Below are 270 nucleotides of genomic sequence, written 5' to 3'. Positions count from 1 at the left end.
TAAGAGTTAGCCAGGAAACAGTAGAAGATTAAAAACCTGGTTTAATTCCTGGATAACTATTAAACTGACCCTCAAATTTATATCCAAATAAACCACCTCCTTCCCAACCCCTGACACATCTGGGATCCTTGACAACCTCCTCCAACCGAACAGACTCTCTCAAACCAACATGATTACATCATTCCACACAAACATACACACATGGGCACACACACACACACACTCACAAACATACACACATGGGCACACACACACACTCACAAACATACA

The sequence above is a fragment of the Chiloscyllium plagiosum genome, chromosome 12, assembly GCF_004010195.1.
Source record: "Chiloscyllium plagiosum isolate BGI_BamShark_2017 chromosome 12, ASM401019v2, whole genome shotgun sequence".
In the NCBI taxonomy this organism is placed as follows: Eukaryota; Metazoa; Chordata; class Chondrichthyes; order Orectolobiformes; family Hemiscylliidae; genus Chiloscyllium; species Chiloscyllium plagiosum.
The sequence above is the reverse complement of the archived record's forward strand: the minus strand, read 5'-3'. Positions refer to the sequence as shown.